Source organism: Eptesicus fuscus, chromosome 13 (genome assembly GCF_027574615.1).
Source record: "Eptesicus fuscus isolate TK198812 chromosome 13, DD_ASM_mEF_20220401, whole genome shotgun sequence".
Lineage (NCBI taxonomy): Eukaryota > Metazoa > Chordata > Mammalia > Chiroptera > Vespertilionidae > Eptesicus > Eptesicus fuscus.
This window is the reverse complement of record NC_072485.1, coordinates 84,476,955-84,489,390: the sequence shown is the minus strand read 5'-3', so window position 1 is coordinate 84,489,390 and position 12,436 is coordinate 84,476,955. Positions and strand designations below refer to the sequence as shown.

The 12,436-nt window shown below is 57.9% G+C and overlaps 1 long non-coding RNA gene across 1 annotated transcript in view; it reads left to right on the top strand.

Moving 5' to 3' along the window:
• LOC129151119 (uncharacterized) overlaps positions 1 to 12,436 on the top strand; it is a 22,531-nt gene extending 10,095 nt beyond the window's left edge. The window contains exons 2-4 of the long non-coding RNA XR_008557906.1: positions 6,178 to 6,308; positions 10,351 to 10,637; positions 11,899 to 12,436. This is a non-coding gene — a long non-coding RNA (uncharacterized LOC129151119). The remainder of the gene's footprint in view (positions 1 to 6,177; positions 6,309 to 10,350; positions 10,638 to 11,898) is intronic.

Here is a 12,436-nt window from a genome sequence, read left to right as displayed (position 1 = left end):
CTCGCCTCCGCCACGCCCACCAGGACGCTGCGTGCAAACGCTGGGAAACCAAGTGGTCGGGAGGGAGCGATGGGAGCGAGCGGCCGGCTGGACGGCGAATTGGCACAAGCATTTTGGGCGCCGTGTGGCCCTGTCCACGGAAGCTGGTCCTGAGCTGCCCTAGGCCAGCGGCACCTCTTCGAGGGACAGACCCACAGCGAGTGTCCCCCGTCACCGGGTCAGTGCGAGAATGTGCACTCAGCAACGCTGACAGTAGCCCCCGACACGTAGCGAGACGAGACGAATCATGCATCAGATTCACACAACGGAGGTGACAGGCTTTGAGAAGGAACAAACCCCCAGCACGCACAGTGGACGCGGAGCCGGGGGCTGCGGCTGCTGGCCCTTCTCTCGCCTCTGTCCCCCGTCCCTCAGGGAGGAGGGAAGGGGTCCTAGCTGGCGGGCAGTCTCTTCTCTGCCCTGGGCCCCTGCCCTGCGCCTGGGTGTCACCCGGAGGCCCCGAGACCCCCAGCAGCCCAGGAGGAGAGTGCTGGCCACGCCCTCAGCTCCAGCTCTGAGCCTGTGGCTTCCTGGTGCCCGAGGAGAGGAGAGGTCTGTGGGTGCACAGGGCTGGGCTGTGGGAGGCCTGGGCGGGGCTGCTCTGGGTGCAGGCGTGAAGTCTTTGTGACAGGTCCTCCCAGGAGGTGGGTGGGGATGGCTAAGAAGCTGAGTCACGCCTGCTGGGCTGCCCTGCCCTCCAATTGGGCCTGAGTCACCCCACTTGCAGGCCCTCGGAGCCAGGAGGAAGTGGGGGTGCAGCTCCCTGGGGCCCCAGCCACAGACCCAGGGCATTAGTTCTGCTGTGGATGAGGCCATTGAGGGAATTAGCTTCGGGTCAGCTGCCTTGGGCGGGGCCTGAGTTGGTGGGGGAGGGTGGGCTGAGAGTGGCTGGCACAGTTAGGGCAAGGGGAGGGTGACGGGCACAGGGGGTGGGGCAGGGGGGAATGCCAGGCTCAGCTGGTCCAGGAGGGGGCATTCTGGGTGCCCTGCGGGACAGGGACATGGCCTCGTGCCCTTCGGTTCTCCCTACAAGAGTCAGCCACCCTCCCCCGCTGTCATTCAGGGCTTCCCACCCCGGTCACTGCCCCTACACCTCAGTCCAGCTCTCTGCACGGCAGGCAGGCACAGCGTCCAGGGCCCGCAAGGGCTGGAGCCCAGTCCGCGTGTCCTCTCCCCTGAGCCCCAGCCTTTGCTTCTCCCCTGAGCCCCAGTCACCACCATCCCCAGTTCTGTGCCCAGTGTGGGGCTGACTCCAGACCGGCAGGGCGCTGCTGCAGGCCTGGCCCTTTTGGGGCATCGGGAGGAGCCCAGGTGCTGCAGGGACACTTGCTTTCTTCAGTCTGGTGGGTGGACCTACTGACCTGTTAAGTCATCCACCCCCTCAACATCGCCCCCCCCTCCCCCTGCACACACTGGTGGATGGTGCTGAGATGGAGACAGAGCTCAGAGGCTTAGAGAACACAACCGTATCTCAGGGCTTCAGTCTAGATGCTGATGAAAAGGAGACCAGGGTCCTAGTGGCTCACAAGCCCTCTGGAGTAGGCCAAGGATTGAGCTCAGAGCCATGGCCTTCCCCTTGGGAGGTGGTTCGGGGGTCTGGCAACCACAGGGGGACCTTGGGGGAACCCCAGGAATGCCTGGAGCAGACATGCACTTGGCCAGGCTGTGGGGGGCACGGGAGGGCATAGCTCTCTCTACCCCAATTCACTGGGGAGACAAACCGGGCACACAGGGCTCTTAGGGGCCCCACGAACCCTGACCAATTCAGGCAGGTTCAGGAAAGGCTTCCCTGAGAGGTGCTCTGAGGGGTTGCTCTCAAGTGTGGGGGGTGTTGGGGCCCAGGGGGCACATGGATTGTGGTGGTGGGTTTGAGGCTCATTCTGGTGAGCAGCACAGAGCTCTCGGGGTGCAGCCAGGTCCCTGCCCTTGGGGTCCTGCATTTTCTGCCACTTGGTGACAGGATCGGGGTGCGAGGACAGACTGCCCTGCTCCGATGGCAAAGGACAGAGGTGCCCGAGGCGAGGGCAGGTGAGGGGAGGGTGGGGCAGTCACGTGGTGGTAACTTGGCCGGTCGTGGTGCCCAGCTATTGGGTCAAACGTCATTCTGGGTGTCTGTGAAGGTGACCTTCTCCTGTGATTGACATTTCCAGTCAGCAGGCTTGGACTGGAGCAGATCGCCCCCCATCGTGTGGTGGGCTCAGCCAGTCAGCTGCAGCCTGGAGAAAAACTGAGGTCCGCGAGGGCGAAGGAATTCCACCTCCAGACGCCTTCTGGCTGGAGCTGCTACCTCAGCTTCCTGGGGCTCCAGCCAGCAGGACCCACAGTCACGCGAGCTAATCCCTTCAAATAATCCCTCTAGATAGATGGGTGGATGGATGGATGGGTGGGTGAATGGAAGGATGAAAGGAAAGATGGATGGATAGAAAATGTATAGATGGTGGGTGGGTGGGTGGGTGGAGAGATGGTGGAAGGATGAATGGGAGATATATAGATGGATGATGGATGGATGGATGATTAATGGGTGAGTGGATGGATGGAAAGAGGGATGGATGATGGATGGATGGATGGATGGATGATGGATGGGTGGGTGGATGGATGATGGGTGGGTGGATGGGTGGATGAATAGATGGATGGATGGGTGAGTGGGAGGGTGGATGGATGGATGGATGGGTGAGTGGATGATGGATGGAAAGAGGGATGGATGATGGATGGATGGATGGATGGATGATGGATGGGTGGGTGAATGGGTGGATGGATGGATGGATGGGTGAGTGGATGATGGATGGAAAGAGGGATGGATGATGGATGGATGGATGGATGGATGATGGATGGGTGGGTGAATGGGTGGATGGATGGATGGATGGATGAATAGATGGATGGGTGGGTGGATGGATGAATGGATGGATGGATAGATGGATGGGTGGGTGGATGGATGGATGGGTGGGTGCATGGATGGATGGATGGATGGATGGGTGAGTGGATGGATGGGTGGGTGGGTGGGTGGATGGATGGATGGATGGATGGATGGATGGATAGATGGATGGATGGGTGGGTGGATGGATGGGTGGGTGGGTGGATGGATGGATGGATGGATGGATGGATGGATGGATGGATGGATAGATGGATGGGTGGGTGGATGGATGGATGGATGGATGGATGGATGGATGGATGGATAGATGGGTGGGTGGGTGGGTGGGTGGGTGGGTGGATGGATGGATGGATGGATGGATGGATAGATGGATGGATAGGTGGATGGGTGGGTGGGTGGATGGATGGATGGATGGATGGATGGAAGGATGAATGGACAGACAGACAGATAAGCACGCTGTCTCTCTGGAGAACCCTGACCAATAGGCAGGCTCAGGAAAGGCTTCCCTGAGAGGTGCTCTGGGGGGTTGTGAGCCAGGTAGGCGGTGGTGGCCAAACAGGGGTGTTGGTGACTCTTTGGGGTATTCAGGGAGGCGGGCTGGGCGAAGGCCTCTGGGGGTGGAGGTGGCTGAGTTTGGTGTGCAGGCCCTGGGTGAGGGCTGAGTTACCGCAGTGACGTGGACAGAAGGGAGGACAGGGGCCCAGTCTCCTGCAGCGTGACACCTGGGAGGGGATGGATCTGAGCTTGGATCATGACCTGAGAATGGGACAGCGGGAGTGACAACATACAAGGAAGTGGTGGGCACGGGGAGGTGAGAAGAGGAATGAGTCACTGGGAAAACAGCACTGCCTGCCAGTGCCCTGTGGCTGCCGTGACAAAGGACCACAGATGGAGCGGCTTAAAACAACACAGAGTCATTCTCTTGCGTTCTGGAGGCCAGGCATCGGAGATCGGCCTCCCAGGCTGAGACCAAGGTGCTGCCGGCCGGTCCTTCCGGAGGCTCCAGGGCAGACTCCCCCTTCCTGCCCTTCCCAGCTCCTGGGGATGCTGCATCCTGGGTGCGTGGCTGCCCGTGCCTCTCCGACTCTCCCCCGCCTGCCTCCTTTTCCCAGGGTCCCCTGTGAGTCCATGGAACCCACCGGGTCATCCAGGGTCCACAGCCTGATCTGCAAAGCCCTCTTTGCCCTGTGAGGTCACATGGGCACAGGCTTGGGGGTCAGAACGTGGGTGCCCTTTGTCGACACAGAGAACATTAGGGTGAGGACAGGACTTCGATTGGGGCCCAGAGCGTGGGCGGTGCCAGTGGCTGGACTTCGGAGAGAGGTGTCCCCAAGGACATGGTGCATCTGGGCAAAGTCAGGCCACGGCCCAGGGAGGGCGAGGGATGGAGTTAGCTGGCCAGGGCCTGGCCTGGCACCTGCACGACCGCCAGGGCAGGTGGGCGGGTGAGACGCGGGGGAGGGGCAGGCATCCAGAGCCCAGCATTTGTCTGAGGGGCCTGTGACGGGGGCCCGGGCTGGGGACAGACACCGGGGCTGAGTGGAGGGGCTGGGGGAGGATGGGTGGGGGCAGGACTAGGGGAGGCTCGCAGGGCTGTGGGAGGGGAGGCCGTGGGGCTGGCTGAGTGAGCTGGGCCCCGGGGTCGGGTGAGTTGCAGGGCTGCCTGGCTGTAGGGTCGGATTGCTCTGCCGAGTCACCGGGCGGGCTGGCTGGTGGCCGGTTTTGCGAGCGAGCAGGCTCGGTGAGTGTGGGAATTGAGCAATGCGGTGGCCTTGCCTGAGTGCTCCCGGGCCCTTCATGTGTCCCACAGAACAAAGGCTCGGCTTGTGCCTGGCAGCTGGAGGCCCCTGGAGAGAAGGCACCACCCCCGCCTCTGCACTCACCTCACCCGCTGCGGCCACAGCTGACCTCGCTCCACTCCACACGCCGGGCCGGCCCGGCCGGGCCGGGCAACCTCGCCTCCGTGTCCCGCCTCGACCCAGAGAGGTCCTTGCAGAGCCACGGGGCAGGGGGTGCCCACATCGCTGGCCCCCAGAGGGCAAGGCCCTGCGACCCTGTCCCGGCCTCTTGGAGGGGGTGCAGAGGTGGGCCGGGTGAGCCCAGGGGAGGCCTCCACTCCCGGGAGAACCTGCTCTGCCTCGGCTCCCGGAACTGACCTTATCAGTCTCCCTGCAGCCTCCCCACCCTTCGCCCACGGCCACGGGCCACACGGGCCTGTTCCTAGGGGTGGGCCCATGGCTGGCAGTCCGTGCCCGCCGGCTCTCAGGGATGCCAGCTTCCCTGTGGCACCCAGCCCCTCCCGGCAGCTGGATAAACGGGTTGGGGCCTGTGACGCCCCCCTCTTTGGAGCAGTGACCAGAGGGGCAGGGAGAGGGGCGGGCGGGGCCCCATCAGTCTGGTCCTGGGCTAAGACCTGGCCTTCCCCACGTGGCGGGGCGGGGGGGGGGGTGACCTCCGCTCAGCAGTCCACTTATCGTCTCAGTCTGTGGCCCCTCTTTTGGCCCATAACCTTCATTTATAAAAATATATATGTTTTGCCGAAACCGGTTTGGCTCAGTAAATAGAGCGTCGGCCTGCGGACTCAAGGGTCCCAGGTTCGATTCCGGTCAGGGGCATGTACCTTGGTTGCGGGCACATCTCCAGTAGCGGGTGTGCAAGAGGCAGCTGATCGATGTTTCTCTCTCATCGATGTTTCTAACTCTCTATCCCTCTCTCTTCCTCTCTGTAAAAAATCAATAAAACATATTTTTAAAAAAATTTAAAAATATATATGTTTTTATTGATTTCGGAGAGGAAGGGAGAGGGAGAGAGAGAGAAACTTCAGTGATGAAAGAGAATCATTTATCAGCTGCCTCCTGCATGCCCCACATTGGGGATCGAGCCTGCAACCGGGCATGTGCCCTGACCGGGAATTGAACCATGACCTCCTGGTTCATAGGTCAACGCTCAACCCCTGAGCCACGCCGGCCAAGCTGAATTCTCTTACTCATTTTTTGTAGGATCTGCAGTGATCACTCCTATCTCATTCCTGATGTCGATGATTTGTATCTTCTCTCGTTTCTTTCTGAATAAATCTGACTAGATAGAGTTTCATTGGTTTTCTGTCTTCCACGCCATAGGTTTCTACTCCTACATCTTCTCCTTCCTTCCCTCCTTCCCTCCCTCCCTCCTTCTTCCTTCCTTCCTTTCTTCCCTCCCTCCTCCCTCCTTTCTTCCCTCCTGCCTCTCACTGTAGATTTGATTTGTGTTTCTCTTTTCTGATTTCCCAGGGTGGCAGCCGAGGCAATTGATTTGAGAACTTCCTCCTGCTCGAATGTAAGCACCAGTGCAGCTGCCCAACAGCGCGTCCATCTCACCCAGTTCTGGGCAGACCCAGAGGCCGAGGCCGGGTCCTGTCGGGGTAAGAAACACCAAACCTGCAGGGGATTTCTGTGTGTTCACTAGGGCCAAACTGACGACAACTGGGGAGTAAAATCTCTGCGGGTTGAGAAAACACTCCCGAAAAGGGCAGTTTTGCAGTTTATGTTGAATTAGAATAAAAGCCGGAGGCCCCGGGGGGGGGGGGGGTCACATGAAATCCGTGGTGGTAGGTTAAGGGGGCGGGAGAAAGCAAAGTGGGGGAAGCTCTGGGATTGGATTAGGAGTAAACCTGAGCGGCCTGGCCGGTTTGGCTCAGTGGATAGAGTGTCAGCCTGTGGACTGAAGGATCCCGGGTTCGATTCCGGTCAAGGGCATGTACTAGGTGTACCGGTTAATAATGCGGATTTTTTTCAATAGCTGGAGGTACACATATGTTGATATATATGCAATTTGATATGTGTGCTATTTTGTTGTATTGACAAGAAGCTTCAAAACTTCATATGTCAACTTTTAGGAAGGTGTTAACATTATAGATATTTTTACACTTAAAAATGTCAAATTTCATGCCAAAAAAAATAGAGCATTTGCGGGAAGTTTTAATTCATTCCTTTATTTTGAAGAAAAGTGCTGCTGAAAGTTTTCGTATACTTAGGGAAGCTTATGGTGAACATGCTCCATCTCAAGATACTTGTGAACGCTGGTTTAAATGCTTTAAAAGTGATGATTTCGATGTGAAAGACAAAAAATGTCCAGTCAACAATTACAAGCGATATTGGATGAAGATGCGTGTCAGACTCAAAAACAACTTGCAGAAAGATTAAATGTTGCTCAGCAAACAATTTCCGATCGTTTACAAGCAATGGGAAGGATTTTAAAGGAAGGAAAATGGTGCCACATCAACTGAACGAAAGACAAATGGAAAACCGAAAAGTCATCAGTAAAATGTTGCTTCAACAGCACAAAAGACAGTCTTTTTTGCATCGAATTGTGACTGGCGATGAAAGTGGATTTATTTGGAGAATCCCAAATGCACAAAATCACGGGTTGATCCAGGTCAACCATCAACATCGACTGTAAGGCCAAATCACTTCGGAAAGAAGACAATGCTCTGCGTTTGGTGGGATCAGGAAGGAGCGGTGCATTATTCGCTTCTAAAACCAGGTGAAACTGTGAGTACTGATAACTACCGACAACAAATAATCAATTTGAACCACGCTGTGTTCATAAAACCACAAGAATGGGCCAGAAGACATGGCAAAGTAATTTTGCTTCATGATGACGCACCATCACACACTTCAAAACCAGTTAAAGACACGTTAAAGGATCTTGCCTGGGAAGTATGAACCCACCGGCCATCTTCACCAGCCCTTGCTCCTTCAGACGACCATGTGTTCTGATCGATGGCACACGCACTGTCTGAGCAGCACTTCAAAACGTACGAAGACGTGGACAATGGGGTCTCTGAATGGTCTGCCTCAAAACAAGAAAAGTTCTATTGGGACGGTACCCACAAATTACCTGAAAGATGGGGAAATGTGTAGCTAGCGATGGACATTACTTTGAACAAAGCACTTTTGATGTTTCTCTTGAAACTATCGTGTTTTCTTTGATTACAAAATCTGCATTTTTAATGGGTATTCGCATTATTAACCGGTAATGGTTCAATCCACATTATTTTTTTTTTAATATATTTTTATTGATTTTTTACAGAGAGGAAGAGAGAGGGATAGAGAGTTAGAAACATCGATGAGAGAGAATCATCGATCAGCTGCCTCTTGCACACCCCTTACTGGGGATGTGCCCGCAACCAAGGTACATGCCCTTGACCGGAATCGAACCTGGGACCTTTCAGTCCGCAGACCGACGCTCTATCCACTGAGCCAAACCGGTTTCGGCAAAATCTGCATTTTTAATGGGTATTCGCATTATTAACCGGTAATGGTTCAATCCGCATTATTAACCAGTACACCTAGTACCTCGGTTACAGGCTCCTCCCTGGCCCGGGCCCTGGTCTGGTCTCGTGCAGGAAGGAGGCAACCAATTGATGTGTTTCTCTCACATCGATGTTTCTCTCTGTCTTTTCCACTCTCTCTAAAAATCAACGGAAAAATATCCTTGGGTGAGGAGTGACAACAGAAAGAGCAGACCTGGGAGGCACTCCTTTTCCGGGGTGGGCGCTCACTAACATTTCCTGCACGTGCAGAAGGTGCGCAGGGAGCAAGGTAACAAGAGGCTGAAACCACACAAGCAAGGGGTCCGGATGCCGGTCAGTACCCGAGGCCAGTTACGAGCTCGTGCATGAGCGTGGCCCAGTCCTGCCAGCAGCGCAGGAGAGCGGCGGGTCACCCACAAAAGGCTGCTCTGGCCCCACCACAAGCCGCTGCTTCCAGGGGCAGGACAGGGACTCCCTGGGGCAGCAGGCACAGGGAGCACGAACGGGTACGATGGCCACAGGTCACGGGCCACGTGGGCGGACTCCATCGTGTGGGCAGCACGGTGGTGAATCCTCCCCGGATCCTGGGCAGGAGGAGAGGGGCCACGTTCCAAGTTTGACTCCCAGGTCCCCGGGGCGTACCACTCCCAGCGGGTCAGCGTGTGCCTTCTCTGATCAGGGCAAAGCCATCGCGGCTAACCGAGCAGGATTGATATGTCTGAGAACGGCAGCCAGTCCCCAGTCTTCTGTTTCTGCCCCTGCCCGGGGGGTGGGGGGGGGGGTTGGTCAGGGGGTCTCTGACATCTCAAAGGCATGTTGTCGCCGAGGCACGGGGCAGGAGACCGACCCTCTTACGGTGGCAGAGGCTGACTTGTCGAGGAGACTGCAGGCCTCGCGCGCGGGACTTCCTCCCGGGGAGTCGTTAGTTCGCACCCTCCTGTGTGGTTCCTTCTGGTCTCAGTGGCGGCCCGCCCTGCAGGCCTCCCGGAGCCTGTGGGGTGTTGTCCGTGGCCCCTTTGGCATCCACGGTCCTTGGCTGAGGCTGAAATGCCGGGAGCGGCGGGCTGCCCCCTCCCCTGGCACCCAGGCTGCTCCTCAGGGTGATCTGTGGAGGGAGAGCCGGTCCCCGCCTCCTGGGATGAGGGGGTGTTTTCCTGGCGCTGTGGGTACATTCCTCTCAGCTTCTTGCTCCAGGGCCCCTCCAGGGTTCCTCCGTCTCTATGACCAAGCACCTCTTCTTCAGTCTTTTTTTTAAAAATACATTTTTATTGATGTCAGAGAGGAAGGGGGAGGGAGGGAGAGAGAAACATCAGTGAGGAGAGAGAATCATGGATCGGCTGCCTCCTGCACGCCCTACACTGCGGATGGAGCCCACCACCCGAGCACGCGCCCTGACCAGGATCGAACCCTGACCTCCTGGTTCACATGCCGGCCGGGCTGCGTGTGTCGTAGTGGAGAGCCTTGTTAACAGAAGCAGCGCAGCCTTCGTCTGGAGCTGATCTTTCCCTCCGGCGAGGCCAGGCCCTCCTGGGGACTCTGCCAGCCCCTGTGAGCTCCCAGGTTCCCACCGTTGGGTTGAGCGCCGAGCGTTCCCAGTGCTGGGAGCTCTGAGGGTCTCTCCCTCCGCTCTCTCTGGCCGTCTGTCCCCATTTCAGGGTAGTTCCCCCGTGCATTCATCCATTCGAGCAGCTGGAAACTTGCGAGGGACCCTCCTGGTGCCTGGGGCTCTCCCAGCGGCTCTGCCCACCCTGGGACCCACCATGTGACCTCCAGCGTGTGACCTCCAGCGTGTGACCTCCACCATGTGACCTCCACCGTGTGACCTCCACTGTGTGACCTCCGTGTGACCTCCAGCGTGTGACCTCCAGCGTGTGACCTCCAGCGTGTGACCTCCCTAGGCTCCCAGGTTGGCTTAGCTCAGCCGACTGTCAGGCGCCACCTGTGTCTGTACCCTCTCCAGGCAGATGGGTGCACCCCCACCCTATGGGTGCACCCCCACCCTCTCATCATTCCCCCCACAGGGACCCCTACCCTCCTGCCGATGTCCACACAACGTGTTTTATTTCTCACACATTCCCGTTGGTTTCGGGATGGATGTGGGGAAGCAGCCGTCTCCCAGATGTTTCTCTTCCTGCTCTCACTTCCTCAGGACGTTTTGAAGTTTTGGCCACAACTCTTCTGAGAACAAAGACCCCGGCATCTGCCCGGCTCCACCCCCGGGCCTCGGAGATTTACGGGCAGCGAGCACAGGAGATGGGCTCTCACGGAGGAACCGGCAAAGGCCCAGCAGGTGGACGGCATGTGTCGGAGCAGGAGGCATGGATCCCAGCGGGGCCTGGGGCCCACGTCCACCTCGATGCATCCTGCGTGGCTCCCCATCCCCCGCCAAGACCTCCTCAGCCTGAGGGAGGAGGAGTGTGGCAGCCGTGGGCCTGGGTGAGTCTGTCCTCTGGACCGAGCGGCAGCGGCACGGGCTGCGCAGTGGCTCCCGGCGGTGGCCCTAGGAGAGGAGAGCGTTGTGTCTGTGACATCACGCGGCACAGACCAGGCTTCCTGGGGTGCCGTGACCCCGATCTCGGGCTGAGAGGCCAGTGGTGAGACCCGCTCCCCTCTCCCTGGACCCGGGGGGACTTACAGGATAGACAGCTCCTCGTGGGAGCCAGCACACTCTGGACGCATTTGCAGGGTTTATTTTGGTGTGTGTGTTTTAATACATTTGTGTTGATTTCAGAGAGGAAGGAGAGGGAGAGAGAAACATCCATGATGAGAGAGAATCATGGACTGGCTGCCTCCTGCGAGCCCCCCACTGGGGATCGAGCCTGCAACTCGGGCCTGTGTCCTGACCAGGAATCGAACCGTGATCTTCTGGTTCATAGGTCGATGCTCAGCCACTGAGCCACGCCGGCCAGCGGGCACATTGGTGTTTCTAGTGAGAGCTGGCAGATTCGGTGTGGCTGTGAGGGAAGGGAGGGGCAGGGCTGCCCCTGGCAGAGCGGGACATCGGAGGGCAGAAGGGCACCTGTGAGGACAGAGGCCGGGTGGGTGGTCAGGATGTGGGAGCCGCCTAACTGTGGCATTCAAAGCCACGGGAATAAATCAGCTTCCTGGGGCGGAGCCGGAAGAGCAGGCGGGCTGAGGCGGGTGGCGTTCACCCTGGGGGGGAGGGAGGGAGGAGGAAAATTGCAAATTAATTCACAGCTGGGGAGATGAGTTACCTCGTACCCCATGCGAAATCGCTCAGATAGACCCACGATTTAACAATAGAATGTGGAATTTGAAAGAATTCGCTGATGGTGGGGGACAGGGCAGCGGACGGCTGAGAGGGAGGCTCTGGAGCCAGAGGCCCGGCTCGCCGGTGGTCGCCCGTCGGGATAAGTACTGTCGGGCCTGACGCACCCTGTGGCGAATGCACCCTAAAGTGCCCCCGAGAGTCACCCGTTACCCAGCATCCTCCCCTTCAGCGTGGTCGGCGCCTATGACTTGCTTCTCACCAAGAGACGAGGGCAGCCGGCCGGCGCGGCTCAGGGGTGAGCGTCGACCTATGAACCAGGAGGTCAGGGTTCGATTCCCAGTCGGGGCACATGCCTGGGTTGCAGGCTTGATTCCCAGTGTGGGGCGTGCAGGAGGCAGCCGAGCCATGATTCTCTCTCATCACTGATGTTTCTATCTCTCTCTCCCTCTCCCTTCTTCTCTGAAGTCAGTAAAAACTTAAAGAAAGAAAGGAAGAAAGAAAAAGAGACGAGGCCAAAAATGACGGTGATGTGCGGCCCCTCATCTGGACGGGAGTGAGTCCAGGAGGGCTTCCTGCTAGAGGTGACCTTCAGGCCAGCCCTTCTCTGCAGACATCTGCTGTCCGTCACCACCTCGAGGGAGCCGCAGACCAGGACTCTGCAACTAACCGTGTGGAAATGAGCTCGCCAAGGCCCTGCCCGGACCCCCTGCTGGGTGGGGCGTCCCAACGAGGACCCGGCCCTGCTCTCCCCAGCTCAGCCTGGGTGGCGGGCCGAGGACCGGCTGAGTCACACCGGATGCCGGGTGCCAAAATGCCTTCCAGCCTCTGGTCACTGCTGCACGGCCGTAGGAAAGGACTCTACACACAGGGGCTATATTTAGATAAATGCCTGAACTCACAAGTTCTTGATGAGCGGTATACACGTGTGAGAGTCAGCATTTCCCCTTGTTCCGGATTTGTGCGGTGGGGCACTGAGGAGAATTCTTAGAAATAAATGCTGAGG